Source organism: Mustelus asterias, chromosome 23 (assembly GCF_964213995.1).
Source record: "Mustelus asterias chromosome 23, sMusAst1.hap1.1, whole genome shotgun sequence".
In the NCBI taxonomy this organism is placed as follows: Eukaryota; Metazoa; Chordata; class Chondrichthyes; order Carcharhiniformes; family Triakidae; genus Mustelus; species Mustelus asterias.
Genome location: NC_135823.1, coordinates 3,065,756 through 3,081,216, shown reverse-complemented (window position 1 = coordinate 3,081,216; position 15,461 = coordinate 3,065,756).

The following is a 15,461-nucleotide window of genomic DNA, read 5'->3' as shown; positions in this document are numbered from 1 at the left end:
AAAGTAAAGGGAAATCCTAAGTTTTACAAGGATAAATTGAGAAGTAGGGAAAGAGTAGGGTCAGTTGAGGACCTGTTGAAGCCGAAGGATGTAGACAGGGTTTCGATCTGCAACCTCCATTTATACAGCTACTTTGCCAGCAGATCCCTCCTCAATAAAAAATGATAAAGTACCCAGTACGTATTTTGAGATGTGCCCCGTCCCATTAAGTTTATAGCAAGTGTTTAACGCTCGCCCACTCATCCCGGGCGCGAATTCCGATTCCTCATTTAATGTGACCAGCACCATTTATGAAGCCAGCTGTCACAAACAACAATTCACAAATTGTTAGGATTGTTCTCTTAATAACGTGACTGGAGCTATTTTGTTCCCAGGAATTTGAGAAATGCTCTCCTAACCTTCGTGTATAAAATGGCCAAGTGAGGTGTTATATCATCCCCAAAGGACAAGGTCATTCCTCCATTTAATGTTTCACTCAAAAGACTACAGTCTAGTTTGCAAAGAATTCCTACTTGCAGGCACTGAGACAGTCGTGTAATATGAGCTCAAATGTTGGCAGTGGGGTATGACGCTCTGATAGTTTCCATAACAGGTGAGAAAACTGCACTGAGAGATTGATAACACGGAATCAGGTGCAGAAGAAACTTTGGAATGAAACGATGCAAGGGAGATCCATACTTTGGGTGAAACTGCTCCCTGCTTCCATTTTCAGCCTGGTGATGTTTTGTTACAACGTTCACAAAGTATCGATGACAGAGCTCTGTGCTCATCATGTAATCACTTCCATGGCCCAAAGCAGACAATAATTATAATGTATGTAATTCAGTACTACTGGACGTTATATTTGTTTGGAACGCACATTTGTATGTACATTTGTATGTACATTTGTATATATCTGAAAAAAAACCAATCTCCAAATTATGTCCTTTGCAGGCAAATGCTTGCATTGGCACTTTCCAGGTAAACAGGAAACCAACAGCGACCGCTTTTAGGGTGTTACATTTTTCATCCAACTATTTGAAAGCACAATAGCAAATACTCGTAATTCTGCATTTCACAATTAATTCCACGCGCGCCAAACACAGCAAGGTGAGATTAAAGCTTGTCACTGTGAAGCTGACAGCAAGCTCATTCGTGGCAAACAATTAACTTTTTTATCGTCCTGCCGCCTTCTTACCTCCTTCCAGGTTTGTTTTTCTTACTTCTTATTCATGGTAAACTTTCCATCTGAGATCATCAAGCAGATCAGTCGTGCTGAATAAAACATATTCTCTGTATTCTCTACCACTCGTTCTTTGCCATATCATTCAGTTATGAAATATTCAAATTGGCCAAATGTTCAAAACTCGCAGTCAATACTGGCACAAGTGTCCTGATAAAATGACCATCCTTCGTGAAAATCAAAGCATTAAATTCGTTGATTTTTTTGTGTTTTGGCTGTATTCAGAACTTTGATATGTGTGAATTTGTCCGCCGCACATTCAATAATACAGGAGTGACTACAATTTTCAATGTATTGTACTGAAGAAAAAAAAGTCTCGCTCTCTCCTTTCTGTGCTTATCTCGTTCTTTATTTATTGTTTCTCAATTTTGCATTTTCACTTCAGAGACAAAACCTTTGTTTATGAATAGAAATGTTTTTATTTCCAGCCATCATAGAATATCCTGTGAAATATATAGTTCTCTCAGTTACTGTCCTTCATGCAATGTTCCCACAAGCTCCAGCGATTCAGCGTATTGCAGTCGGACGTACCTTCAGAGTGCATTGCCACACGTGTTGTTTCACGAGTGGAACAGTGCAATGTTATAACAACAGCATGGGAAACATTTACAACTCGTTCACACTTTGAGAAAATACTTTCCTCGTGATGGAACATTTTCTGGAGAAATCAGCAACGAATCTGCTGTTTACAGTCTTGCTATTGAGAATGCCCAGAAAAAGGATTCAAGCACGCATTGCAATGCAGCTAACAAAGTAACAGGAACGCGGTTTCTCTTTTGGAAAGTTTCGAAATTGTTCATTACAGGGACGAATTAATTTTGTATGCCTTAAAAACCATGCAAGTTTGTTGAATGTTAATTGCATTTCACTTTACACAATTATCAAACCCTCCGACCATATTTGTCTTATGTCCACCATTGGATGAAGTTCTCTTCATGGAAACAGTTTCAACGATGTGTTTTGTGAACAACGAGGTCATTCATAATCTTCACATCGGATGGAATATATCAGCCTGGAATACCGAGAAATTGACTGCGTCTGGAACGATCGATCTGGACGGGACATCCAGTGTCAGAATTCATATCAGTGTCCCGGCAAAAACTTGCAGCAATGTATGTGCTTGCTCTGTCGAAATCTAATCAACTGAAATTCTTATCAGTGGAAGCATCGCATACCAGAGAGGTAACTATTGACAAGATTACCATATTCATACATTTAATGCAATGAAAAACTCAATGGTTAGAATTATCATTGTTGACCGGGAAATCGCTCCCTTTAGTTTCCATGTTTACCTATCCTCATGTGGGGCTTTCAAACCTCGTAATGTTTAAATTTGCAGCTTCTACTTCCCTAAATATTGAAATAAATCTTTTACACTGGGCTTATAGTTGTAGAAAATGTGTCATGAAGAACTGTGTGCTTACATTTGCAAAATAATATTTCCGTTTCGAGTTGATCCTAAAGTCATGACGTATGGTCCAGCGGTTAAGAGAAATATGTAAATAATGGTATTCCAGATCCAATGGTGTCTCTGTCCAAAATAATCCATTGCAGTCGAATCATCATATCTTCTTCTCTTCCTATTTTATTAGCTGGTATTTATTTTGTGAATATTGGGCTAATCCCATCATTCATTCTTGATCGTATCGGCTTGCTGCCAAAACATGTTTCACCAAAATTCCTGCTGGATTCATTACTGAGTTTACTAGATTCATGCATATTTATGTTTTCTACATTTATTCCACGTCACAAGTTTTAGCATCACTGTGCGGCGGCATGGCAGCACAATCGTTGGACAGCGACCCAGTTCAATTCTGGCTTTGGCTGACTGTACCCGTGAAGTATGCAATTTTTCCCCGTGCCTGTGCGTGTTTCCTCCCTGTGCCTCGTTTTCCTCCCAGAGTCCAGTTTCGGAGGATTAACTGGGCATAATTGTCCCTTGGCTTCCCAAGATGTGTATGTTCAATGGATAAGCCATGCAAAATGTATGGGTTTACATGAATAGGGTGCGGCAGTGTGACTGGGACCGAGAATCCTTTAGATTCAAAAAGTCCAATGGAATCTTCTGCACTTCAGGGAGTCTGTGATTTTATGATTAATTTTCTCTACTCCTGTCCCATCAAACTCGTAAACAAACTGAAGACCTCCACCAGGTCAAGGATAATTTTCCTCTTTGAGAGTGAAAAAAATCACGTTTACTTCATCCTCGTTGATTGTTTAAAAAAAAAATGTTCAGTGCGATGCTAGTTTCGTAATGTAAAGACAAAGGTCTTCTAATCAACATTCTGTTGATGTTTCCCATAATTTCACAATTTTTTCCTTCTTTAGATAAATGCAACTGATTGCCTGCGGTGATCTTATTCCATGAAGCACAATTTGATTCCAGTATATTGAAATTCTATAACGCCATGTGACCTTGCTGCCTACACTATAGCTAATACATATTCTCAAGGTTTTATCGAGTCTATTTAGAGTTCCGTGCAATCCGGATTCGATCTCATATTTTGCCAGAGAGAAGACCGGGAATCTTGCAGACCATAAGAATAGTTAGTCAATGAAGAGTTGTGGGGAAACGCTTAAATCCAAAATCAAGATGAAAGTCGTGAGCATTTCGAAAGAGATTGGATTGTTCAGGACAATTAGCACGGATTCATAAAGTTGGAGTCGTTGGAACACGTTTAATCGTTTTTATTAATGCCGAATCCATCGATTGGATACTTAAAGCCTTAAAGTAGGTTTCATGTGTTTACAGGTCAAAAAGGCGTTTGATAGGTTCTCAAAAGAGCCATAGAACCATAGAACCATAGAAAATTGCAGCTCAGAAACAGGCCTTTTGGCCCTTCTTGTCCGTGCCGAAACATTTTTTGCCCAGTCCCACTGACCTGCACTTGGACCATATCCCTCCACACCCCTCTCATCCATGAACCCGTCCAAGTTTTTCTTAAAAGTTAAAACCACTTTCTCCGGCAGCTCATTCCACACTCCCACCAATCTCTGCGTGAAGAAGCCTAATATTCCCTTTATACTTTTTTCCTTTCACCCTTAAACCATTCCCTCTGGTTTTTTTCTCCCCTCGCCTCAGTGGAAAAAGCCTGCTTGCATTCACTATATCTATACCCATCAAAATCTTATACACCTCTATCAAATCTCCCCACATTCATCTACGCTCCAGGGAATGAAGTCGCAACCTATTCAAACTCTCTCTGTAACTCAGTTTCTCAAGTCCCAGAAACATCCTTGTGAACCTTCATGCACTCTTTCAACCTTATTTACATCCTTCCTGTAACTTGGTGACATAAACTGTACACAATACTCTAAATTCGGCCTCACCAATGCCTTATATAACCTTACGATAAAACTCCAACTTTTATACTCGATACTCCAATTTATAAAGGCCAATGTACCAAAGGCACTGTTTACGACCCTATCCACCTGTGACGTCACTTTTAGGGAATTCTGTACCTGTATTCCCAGATCCCTCTGTTCAACGGCACTCTTCAGAGTCCTACCATTTACCTTGTACGTTCTACTTTGGTTTGTCCATCCAAAATGTAATATCTCACACTTGTCTGCGTTAAATTCCATTTGCCATTTTTCAACCCATTTTTCTAGTTGGTCCAAATCCCTCTGCAACCTTTGAAAACCTTCCTCACCGTCCACTACGGCTCCGATCTTTGTATCATCAGCAAATTTGCTGATCCAATTTACCACATTATCATCCAGATCATTGATATAGATGACAAACAACAACGGGCCCAACACCGATCCCTGCGGCACACCATTAGTCACAGGCCTCCACTCAGAGAAGCAATCCTCCACAACCACTCTCTTACTTCTTTCATTAATGATGTGGAGATGCCGGCGTTGGACTGGGGTAAAGACAGTAAGAAGTTGAACAACACGAGGTTAAAGTCCAACAGGTTTATTTCGTAGCAAAAGCCACACAAGCTTTCGGAGCTCCAAGCCCCTTCTTTCATTAAGCCAGTGTCTAATCCAATTTATTACCTCCCCATGTATACCCAGCGACTGAAACTTCCTAACTAGCCTCCCATGAGGGACCTTGTCAAAGACCTTGCTGAAATCCAGGTGCACAACATCCACCGCCTTCCCTCCATCCACTTTCCTGGTAACCTCCTCGAAAAACTCTAATAGATTGTTCAAACATGAACTTCCACGCACAAAGCCATGTTGACTCTCCCTAATAAGTCCCTGTCTATACAAATATTTGTAGATCCTATCCCTTATCACACCTTCCAATAACTTGCCCACCACCGACGTCAAACTTACTGGCCTATAATTTCCACATGGAAAAAGTCAAGCATAGGAAAGGAAGCAAGCAAAGGAAAATTCGGTATATAGTTTAAAAGTTAGACGTCTGACAGCGAATAAGGAGGTAAGTTCAACAGCTCGTCCACCGTTCCATCAGCAGACACATTGGACTTGGATATGTTTTTCTGCGTGATACAGTCTCATATAGAGAGAGGAGAGAAGGAGAAAGGGACGGAGACCGAAACAGAGAAGCAGAAAGAGAGAAAACTGTGTAATTAGAAATATCTCGAATCAGCCAGTCGAATCAATCGACAAAAAAGTTAATTGCCACATTGCAACCTTCTGTGCCCATATTTCCACGCTTTCAACGCATTAAGTCTCTGTTTGGTCTCTGCAGAAGATTGTCTCTATGACTCTCTCTCTCTCGCTCTCCCTCCACCATTGTATTTCGCTGCCTATCCATCTATCTGGCACCGTTTATCTCACATATTGCATAGGTGCAGTCACTGTGGTTGTGGCTGACACCGACAGTATGGATATTGAAAATTTATCCTAATTGAGTTGAGTAAACTTTGGCGGATCTGCTTGAACACATTGCATGTTCCCCATCCGTTAACTGAGTATCAAAACAAAATGTTTTGTCTTCTCCTTCAGATCTGCTGTATAATACTTACCGTTTACTGCTTTATGCATGTTCATTTCTCATTATTCTCCTTCTCATAATGTGTGCTTTCGCTGTCGGTTAAAGCTCCAGGATTCGGCATTCTGTTCAGCAATGTAACCCAAATGCTATAAGTCGGCGGCTCGCTACATTCCTGGCAGTGTGAAATTCTGAACTTTGTATGTTTTCATGTTAATGGATCTGATCAATATGCAATTTGGAAACGGTAACCTTTCCACTTACATCACATAACAAGTCAAAGGGTAAGAAATTTACAGATTCCAGAAGGCGTCAACCTGAAAAGGAGGTGCGTGCTTTGCATTTCACTGATTTTATAAAACAATATTTGAAATAAATCTGAAAACCTTTCCCTGTGAAGATGCCGAAATGCCACTTTATACTTTTTTGGCAGAGCTGAAAATTTCTGAAAACATCTCACGAATATTCAATATAAGTAACTCTGAAGCATTTCAGATGGTGCTTCAATAGAATAATAACGGTTTCATGTTATGATGCTGTCTGAACACGTAGCACAGGTCCTACTAATATTCATGTGTGTGAAAAAGGAAACAAAGAGCATGATTGAAGCATGAGGATTAAGCTGTTTGAAATATTTCATGAGAGGAAGTACGAGGAATATTGTGTTCTGTTTCGAGCATCTGCAGCAAGGGACAAGATTAAAATTGGGTCTGCAGGTGCAAATCTCATAAAAGGAAACACTCGCAAACAAAATGGAGAATGAATACTTTGGCCCAGTAAAGTTGGGATTGAACTAATAGCCATTGCCTGTATATGGAGATTCGAATTGGCTCCAAAGAACAAACAACAAAGAAAATTACAGCACAGGAACAGGCCCATCGGCCCTCCAAGCCTGCACTGACTATGCTGCACGACTTAACTAAAACCCACTACCCTTCCGGGGACAATATTCCTCTATTCCCATCTCATTTATGTACTTATCAAGACGCCCCATGAAAGTCACTACCGTATCCGCTTCCACTACCTCCCCCGGCAACGAGTTCCAGGCACCCACTACTCACTGTGTAAAAAATCTGCTTCGTACATCTCTTTTAAACCTTGCCCCTCGCACCTTAAACCTATGCCCCCTAGTAATTGACTCTTCCACCCAGAGAAAAAGCTTCTGACTATTCACTCTGTCCATGCCTCTCATAATCTTGTAGACTTCTATCAGATCTCCCCGCAACCTTCGTCGCTCCAGTGAGAACATACCAAGTTTCTCCAAACTCTCCTCATAGCTAATGCCCTCCATACCAGACAACATCCTGGTCAATCTTTTCTGCACCCTCTCCAAAGCCTCCACATCCTTCTGGTAGTGTAGCAACCTGATTTGATATAAGGTTCTATAAAGCTGCAACGTGACTTGCCAATTTTTAAACTCAGTACCCCGACCGATGAAGGCAAGCATGCCGTATGCCTTCTTCACTACCTTCTCCACTGGCATTGCCACTTTCAGTGACCTGTGTACCTGTACACCCAGATCCCTTCGCCTATCAATACTCCTAAGGGTTCTGCCAATTACTGTATATTTCCTATCTGTATTAGACCTTCCAAAATGCATTACCTCACATTTGTCCGGATTACACTCCATCTACCATCTCTCCGCCCAAGTCTCCAACTGATCTATATCCGGCTGTATCCTTTGATGCTCATTATCGCAATCTGCAAATCCACCAACCTTTGTGTCATCAGCAACCTTACTGATCAACCCAGTTACATCTTTCTCCAAATCATGTATATATATTACAAACAGCAAAGGTCCCAGCACTGATCCCTCAGGAACCCACTTGTCACATCCCTACTTTCAGAAAGGCACCCTTCCACTGCTCCCCTCTGTCTTCTTTGACCGAGCCAGTTTTGTATCCACCTTGCCAGCTCACCACTGATCCCATGCGACTTCACCTCTGCAACAGTCTGCCATGTGGGACCTTGTCAAAGGCCTTACTGAAGTCCATGTAGACAACATCGACTGCCCTAACCTCATCAATCATCTTTGTTCCTTCCTGAAAAAACTCGATCTGGTTCGTGAGACACGACCTCCCATTCACAAAACCATGTTGCCTCTCATTAATACGTCCACTTATTTCCAAATGGGAATAAATCCTTTCTCGAAGAATCCTCTCCAATAATTTCCCGACCACTGATGTAAGGCTCACGGGCCTGTAATCACCTGGATTATTCTTGCTACCCTTGTTAAACAACGGAACAACATTGGCTTTTCTCCAATCCTCTGGGACCTCCCCTGTAAGACGTCTAACAACACCAGGTTAAAGTCCAACAGGTTTATTTGGCAGCAAAACACACTAGCTTTTGAAACAGGCTGTCCCTTCGTCAGGGGGGTGGGAGTTCTGATCACAAACAGGGCATGGAACATTGGGGACACCATGCAGACGCTACGGCAACGGATGAATGAATACCACTCGACAATCACCAGGCAAGACTGTCCTCTTCCTGTTGGGGTGCACTTCAGCGGTCATGGGCATTCAGCCTCTGATCTCCGGGTAAGCGCTCTCCAAGGCGACCTTCACGGCACACGACAGCGCAGAGTCGTCGGGCCAGGTTCCGCACACATGAGAACGACCTCAACCGGGATATTAGGTTCATGTCACACTATCTGTAACCCCCACAACCTGCCTGGATGTGCAAAACCTCACTAGCTGTCCTGTCTGGAGACAATACACATCTCTTTAACCTGTGCTTAATGCTCCCTCCACCCACATTGTCTGTACTTTTAAGACTTGATTAGCTGTAAAGACTCACATTCCAATCATTATTCATGTAAATTGAGTTTGTGTCTTTGTGCCCTGTTTGTGATCAGACCTCCCACCCACCTGACGAAGGGACAGCATGTTCCGAAGGCGAGTGGCTTTTGCTACCAAATAAACCTGTTGGATTTTAACCTGGTGTTGTGAGACTTCTTACTGTATTTACCCCAGTCCAACGGCGGCATCTCCACATCATGACCTCCCCTGTAGCCAGTGAGGATACAAAGATTTCTCTCAAGGCCCCAGCAATTTCGTCCCTTGCCTCTCTCAGTATTCCAGGGGATATCCCATTAGGCCCTGGAGACTTGTCCACCTTGATGTTTCTCAAGAACCCCAATACCTCCTCCTTTTTGATCTCAACATGACTCAAAATATCTGCACATCCTGTCCCAGACTCATCATTCACCAAGTCCTTCTTTTCGGTGAATACTGACGCAAAGTACTCATTTCATACCTCACCCATTTCCTCTGGCTTCCCCCCCTAGTCCTTGAGTGGGCCAATCCTCTCCCTGGCTACCCTCTTGCTCTTTATATATGTGTAAAAAGCCTTGGGTTTTTCTAAATCCTGCTGGCGAATGCTTTTTCATGACCCCTTTTAGCTCTTCTTACTCCTTGCTTTAGTTTCTGTCTACTTTCCGTGTATTCCGTACTTGCTTCCTGTGTTCCCAGCCTCCTAGCTTTGACAAATGCTTTATGTTTCTCTTTGACTCGGCTCACGATATCTCTCGTTACCCAAGGTTCCCAAAACTTGCCATATTTATCCTTCATCCTTACAGGTACGTGCCGGTCCTGAATCCCTATCAATTAACACTTGAAAGCCTCCCACATGCCAGATGTTGATTTGCCCTCAAACATCTGCCCCCAATCTGTTCTTCAGTTCCTGCCTAATATTGTTGTAATTAGCCTTGGCCCAATTTAGCACCTTAACATGAGGACTACACTTATCTTTATCCATCAGTACCTTAAAGCTTACTGAATTGCGTTCACTTTCCCCGGACCGCTCCCCTACTGAAGAATCGGTCACCTGGCCGGGCTCATTCCCCAATACCAGGTCCAGTATGGCCCTTTCCCTAGTTGGACTATCTACAATACTGTTTAAGGAAGCCCTCCTGGATGCTCCTTACAAACTCTGCCCCATCTACGCCCCGAGCATTAAGTGAGTCCCAGTCAATATGGTGGAAATTAAAATCTCCCACCACAACAACCCTGTTACTTTTACACCTTGCCAAAATCTCCCTACATATCTGTTCCTCAATCCCCCGCTGACAGTTGGGTGGCCTATAGTAAACTCCCAACATTGTGACTACATCTTTCCTATTTCTGAGCTCTACCCATATTGCCTCGCTGTATGAGCCCTCCGAGGTGTCCTCCCGGAGTACAGCTGTGATGTTCTCCATAACCAGTAGTGCAACTCCCCCACTCCTTTTATAACAACCTCTATCCCGCCTGAAACATCTGTATTTTGGAATGGTAAGCTGCCAATCCTGTCCTTCCCTTAACCAAGTTTCTGTGATGGCAACTACATCATAGTTCCTAGTGCTAATCCAAGCTCTAAGTTCATCTGCCTTACCTGTTACACTTCTCGCATTGAAGCAAGTGCACTTCACACAACCAGACCCTCTCCGATTAGCAATCCCACCCTGCCTGGTCTTTCTCTGAGTCTTAATGGCCCTACTCGCTGTTTCCCCTCCAGCTAATTCCCCTTTGCTTTGGGTCCCACCCCCCTGCCAAACTAGTTTAAATCCTCCCTTGTGACACTAGCAAACCTCCCGGCCAGAATATTTGTGCCCCTCCAGTTTAGATGCAACCCGTCCTTCTTGTATATGTCCCATCTGCCCCAGAAGAGACCCGAATGGTCCAGATATCAGAAACCTTCCTCCTACACCAGCTGTTTAGCCACGTGATGAGCTGCACTATCTGCCTATTCCTAGCCTCACTAGCATGTGGCACAGGGAGTATTCCTGAGATTACAACTCTAGAAGTCCTGCTTTTTAACTGTCTACCTAACTCCCTAAACTGCTGCTGCAGAACCTCATCACTCTTCCTGCCGATATCGTTCGTACCAATATGTACAACGACCTCTGGCTGTCCACCCTCTCCCTTCTGGATGCTTTCTGTCCATTCAGAGATATCCTGGACCCTGGCACCAGGGAGGTAACATACCATCCTGGAGTCTCTTTCACGTCCACAGAAACGCCTATCTGTACCCGTAACTACACAGTCCCCTATAACTATTGCTCTAATCCTCATTGTCTCTCCCTGCTTAGCAGCAGAGTCAGCCGTGGTACCACTGCTTTGGCTGTTGCTGCTGCTACGATCTAACTTACTGGCGAACAGGGGCCTGGTTAGGGTGGCATATGTGGAGAGGAGGTGTGATGAGGCGTGATGGCGCAGTGGTTCGCATTGCTGCCTCGCAGCACCAGGAACGCGGTTCAATTCCAGCCTTGAGTGTCTGTATGCATCGAGTTCGCAAGTTCGCCTCGTGTCTGCTTGGGTTTACTTTGGGTGTTCCGGTGTCTTCCGCCAGTCCAGAGATGTGCAGGTTAGATGGATTGGCCACGATAAGCTGTCCCGTTGTGTTCAAAGACATGCAGGGAAGGTGGATTAGCCATGGTAAATACACGGGTCACTGGGGTGGGCGGGATGGGTGGGGTGCCTATTGAATCGTATGCCTTTTCAGAGAGTCGGTACAGACTCGATGGATCAAATGGCCTCTTTCCGGTTATATGGTTCTGTGCGTGGGATGGGGTGAAGTTCTAATGACCAAACATAACTTCCGTGTTCCAATGATTATTATGGTTTCCGTTTTCTCTCAAAAACTATACACGCTGCCTTGGCGTTTAGTAGAGATCAGACGCCCTGGTTGAAAGGGAGACCACGTTTCATTGGCCACAGCAGGATATGACCAATGAAACCGTTTTGTTAAAATTCCAAGTTTTTACGATTTTTTCTTTGACTCATTGAGAATGAAGTAAAGCCAAAATTCAGCAGGCCAACAAAATAACTGAAAGCCGGACTTTTAACCAGTTTCCACATACCTTGATTTCAAATATTCTTTTGAATGTCACATACTTTTATGATGCAGTATTCATGCCCAGGAAAGTACAACATGGGACCGATTTCGAACCCAGTGCTTTTTATATTGATATTCGTCCAAGTATGAAGGCACCAGTGAAGTAAATGTGTATGAAGAGATAATGGGAATATGGCTTTTTGATCGAGGATGAGCCATGATGATATTAAATGGCTCGGTGGGCCGAATAACAGACTCTTGTTTATAATTGTTATGTCTATATGTCAACATTTACTGCAAATACACAATTTCCCTTGAGAAATACTTGGTAATTTATCTCCAATAGGTGTTGGTTTTCTTTCGAGTTCTTGCAGCCAAAGTGATATTAAAGAGGAACTTCCAGAAATTCGAACCAATTACAGGTAAGTAATGGAACCATAATTTCAAGGTAAGATGGTATGTTAATGATGCATCGGTGAGTTTGTTTTTTCATGCATGCGGTCATGTTGTGGTTCCTTTTCTAGTTGGTGGTAATCGTGAGATTGGAAACTCCTGTTGAAGGACAATGACGAGATTCTGCACTTCCACTTGGAGAGTGATGCAGTATGGTCGCTGTGCAACAGTGCTGGAAGGAATGAACATTTACAATATTTCATTGCATCCCAAGTCCAAAACTTATTTATGCTTTTGAAGGAGTGCATATAGATTTACATATTTAATTACAGTTCTCCTCCAAGCAAGTGGACAGCATATTTATACCGCTACTCCAGTTAAATATCCTGTGAATAAAAGCCTCCATGCTGTTAATGGTGAGGTATAGAGCGATGGGAAATCATTTGAATGACAAATGTGAGCCGCAATGTATTGGAGATCTTCATTGCAATATAGGTTTGTGGCGTGAATATGATCTGGCAATTGTGATTTGAGCCTGACGGCTGTCTGTGCTTTTGGGAGAAATGAATGATACAGCACACCATGTGATCCTCACCAAATTGCTGCAATTATAGAACATAGAACATAGAAAATATACAGCACAAACAGGCCCTTTGGCCCACAGGTTGTGCCGATCATGTCCCTACCTACCTAGGCTCATATATAGGTTTGGTAATTGATGCAAGAAGGAGAGAACGTCATTGGCAAAACAAATACAAATGCAATTATGACCTGGGACTAAATGATTGGGCAACACGGTGGCTCAATAAGTATCACTGCTGCCTCTCAACGCCAGAGACCCCGTTCAATTCCAGCCTTGGTGGACCGTCTGCATGTAGTTTCCACTTTCTCTCTGGGTTTGTGTGGGTTCCGTTCAGGGCGGCACGGTAGCACAGTGGTTAGCACTGCTGCTCCACAGCTCCAGGACCTGGGTTCGATTCCCGGCTTGGGTCACTGTCTGTGTGGAATTTGCACATTCGCGTCGTGTCTGCGTGGGTTTCCTCTGCGTGCTCCGGTTTCCTTCCACAGTCCAAAGATGTGCGCGTTAGGTTGATTGCCCATGCTAAAAATTGCCGTTAGTGTCCTGAGATGTGTAGGTTAGAGGGATTAGCGGGTAAATATGTAGGGATATGGAGATAGAGCCTGGGTGGGATTGTGGTCAATGCAGTCTCGATGGGCCGAACGGCCTCATTCTGTACTGTAGGGTTTTTTAAAAAAAGGTGCTTTGGTTTCCTTCAACTTTCCAAAGATGCATGGCTTTTGTGGATTGGCAATGCAAAATGTCTCCCAAATCTATAGTTTAGTGGGTTAAATGCGCGGGTTTACAGGAACAGAGCCGGTCAAAATGCTCATTTGGTAAGACAGATCAGCCTTGATGGGCCGAATGGCTTCCTTCAGCACTGGAGATATTCTAAGGTTCTACGATGCTTAAGGTCGACAACCACACTCCAAACTAAAATCCCTTGTCCCATTTTGTACTCAGCAATAGTCTGCAGCAGAGCACTGCTACCTGAACCCAAATGAAGCACAAGTAAGTCAGTTATAGCTGGATAAGTTACGTTTGATTGTTGCCACCTTTTGCAAATGGTTGGGAGTGAACTTGCTGCATTTTTTTCTTGTTTTTTTGTTGAAGCGAGAAGCGCGGTGGCACAGTGGTTAGCACTGCTGCGTCGCGGCGCCAGGGACCCGTGTTGAATTCCCAATTTGGGACAATGTTTGTGTCGAGCTCGTACCTTCTCTCTGTTTTTTGCATGTGTTTCGTTCAGGTGCTCCGGTTTCCTTCCACAGTCCAAAGATGTGTAACTGAGGTGGATTGGCAATGCAATATTGCCCCCAATGTCTCTTGGTTAGGGAGTGAGTGGGGTAAATGTGTGGGTTTACAGAAACAGAATCGGGTCAAGATGATATTTTGGAAAGTCAGATCAGGCTCGATGGGCCAAATGGCTTCCTTCTGCACTGGAGGTATTATATGGTTCTGTGATACCTAAGTTCGCTGGCCACACTCCACCACTAAAACGCTCATGTCCCATGTTTTAGTCTCGGTTAGAAACAGGAAAGGAGAGGTCACCCTGTTGGGAGTTTTCTATAGGCCTCCGAAATTTTCCAGAGATGTCGATGAAAGGATTGCAAAGGTTGCAAAGATGATTCTGGATAGGAGCGAAAGTAGCAGGGTAGTTGTTATGGGGGACTTTATCTTTACAAATATGGACTGGAAACGCAATAGTTCGAGAACTTTAGAGGGGTCAGTTTTTGTCCAATGTGTGCAGGAGGCCCATCTACATACTACTAATGCAGTATGTAGATGGGCCAACAATAGGCGAGGCCACATTGGATTTGGTACTGGGTAATGAACCAGGCCAGGTGTTAGATTTGGAGGTAGGTGAGCACTTTGGTGATAGTGACCACAATTCGGTTAGTGATGGAAAAGGATAGGTATATACCGCAGGGCAAGAGTTCTAGCTGGGGGCAAGGAAATTATGATGCGATTAGGTGAGATTTAGAATGCATCGGATGGGAAGGAAACTGCAGGGGATGGGCACAATTGAAATGTGGAGCTTGTTCAAGGAACAGCTACTGTGTTTCCTTGATAAGTATGTACCTGTCAGGCAGGGGAAGTTTTAGAGCGAGGGAACCGAGGTTCACTAAAGAAGTGGAATCTCTTGTGATGAGGAAGAAGGAGACTTATGTAAGTATGAGACGTGAAGGCTCAGTTAGGGCGCTTGAGAATTACAAGTTAGCCAGGTAGGACCTAAAGAGAGAGCTAAGAAAAGCCAGGAGGGGACATGAGAAGTCTTTGGCAGGTAGGATCAAGGAAAACCCTAAAGCTTTCCATCACTATGTTAGGAATAAAAGAATGGCGAGGGTAAGATTAGGGCCAATCAAGGACAGTAGCGGGATGTTGTGCGTGGAGTCCGAAGAGATCGGAGAGGCGCTAAATGAATATTTTTTGTCAGTATTCACACAGGAAAAAGACAATGTTGTCGAGGAGAATACCGAGATACAGGCTATTGGACTAGAAGGGATTGAGGTTCATAAGGAGGAGGTGCTAGCAATTCTGGAAAGTGTGCAAATAGGTAAGTC